The sequence below is a fragment of the Pseudophryne corroboree genome, chromosome 3 (genome assembly GCF_028390025.1).
Source record: "Pseudophryne corroboree isolate aPseCor3 chromosome 3, aPseCor3.hap2, whole genome shotgun sequence".
NCBI lineage: Eukaryota > Metazoa > Chordata > Amphibia > Anura > Myobatrachidae > Pseudophryne > Pseudophryne corroboree.
The window spans coordinates 64084416-64086403 of NC_086446.1; positions in this window are offsets into that span (position 1 = coordinate 64084416).

A 1988-nucleotide genomic window follows, 5' to 3' on the forward strand; every position below is an offset into this window, starting at 1 on the left:
CTGATGGCTGTAAGAATATGTATATGAGTTTCCTCCTGTCCCAGTGCTCTCTGATCAAGAACTGTCAGGGGTACTAAGGCTATGCCAGGGTTTTCATATAGAAATAATATCCAATAGTATTAACCAAATGGTTTAGGGCTGCAGAAAAGGGAGACTTTCCCTGGCAGGTAGCAGTCTTGTATAATTACTAGTTTTACACAGCTGAAGAGTTTGCCTCAGTCAGGGCGAATTGTAGAATCAGCAGTACATTATATCATCCCTTATATGCTATACTTCTTCACAGAATACACTATCCAGCATGCATATAAGCTGTGTATGGCTCTTTGTGCTAGAGGAAGCCTTTTAGTATCTCAGTTAATGAGGGGGGTTCAATTTAACTTAGGATCCATTCACTGGGAAAAGCTCTATATGTGAATGAACAGTCTACATAGACAGAGGGATGGCTAACAGTCTTGTTGGTAGAAGAGACTGCTGATAAAACCCTAGCCAGTGTGCTGTGTTGTGAGGGTGACCTTTAAGATCCTCTTGTCACCTCAGGAATATCTCTCTGCGGGCAGCCACACTCACAGTCTCTCCTCCAGACTCGGCCTCACAAACTCAGTCACTGTATACTGGCTCTGGTAATGATTTTAGGACTGAACAGCTGCTACAATCAGGCAGATAAAGGGTGTGGATCGGGACCTTCTCCTCAGCTGGATGCACCTCACTGCTTCCCTGTCAACCAGATGTCACTACAGCCTCCTCAGATAATGTCTCATCCTCCAAATCTGTCCTTTCACTAGTGAGAGATGGCGCTGCGTTTACCACACAGCAGCCCCTGTCAGTGCCTCACTATTCTCCTCACAGCTGTTTCTGTCAGGGCTTCCCGCCTAAGGTAAGCCCCACCCACTCTGGCTTTTCTCTGACTGACCTCCTTGATGAGGGGAGGGGCTGGGTTTGTTTGTTTTTCTACCCAGGATGTTTGCTGCCCCGCTCTCATTCTCCAACAGCTTTTTCATAGTTGCAGCTCATAAGGGGGGCCTTAAAGTTATTAAGTCAGGCACCAGTCACATAGTGACCTTTATTTCATAGGAAAAATACTATAATAATGTTAAACGGATCACATATTTTCATCTGTATCCCCCAACTTTGTATATACCTCCTTTCACATGTTTACATATGTAATGTATATATTTTTCTGACTGTAAACCAAACATTGATAAACTCATATAAGGTGTTACACAAGCATGAAGAGAACATGCAGATGCACACAATTAGCGCCTTGTGAATCATATCTGGCATCCCAGCACAGCGAGTCTGCAACACTGACCACTGTGCCACCATACATACAGACACCATCTAGTAACGTGTAGGTCCTTCCACTCAGATTACAGCAGCAGCACAACGGAGCATGGACACCACAAGCTCTCTGAAGTACTGTGTTCTGTACACCATGCCTCCTGAGGGATGCTCCGCAATTCCCTAATATTCACCAGTGATCATTCCATGCCATTGATGGCATATTGTACTGTATCCCACGTGTGTTATATTGGGTATATATCTGGGGAATGAGAGCGGCTGACTCAGGAACGCTCCACCAGCCATAATATGTTGGCTAGGGATCTGTGCGGTGGCACATTGTTGTGCCCACTCCCATCTGAGTGACTGCATGCCATGTATGGGTGTAACTGATCCACAATGATGGTTACATACAGTAGTGTCCTTCGGGCAGTGATGTCTGCAGATCTATGTGGGTCCTAATGGACAGCACAGTTGTTAAAATACTTAGCACTGCTCCCTCACATGACTGAGGTCTTAGGTTAGATTCCCTCCATGGGCCTAACTGTGGATTTTGTATATTCATCCTTGTGCCTGCATGGTTTTTGTCCAGGTACTCTGGTTTCATCCCATATTCCAAAATATACTGGTAGGTTAGATGTCTCCCAATAAAAATCGAACTGTTACATATAGGTGTTTGTACATATACAGATGAAGATGTATGAGGTTAG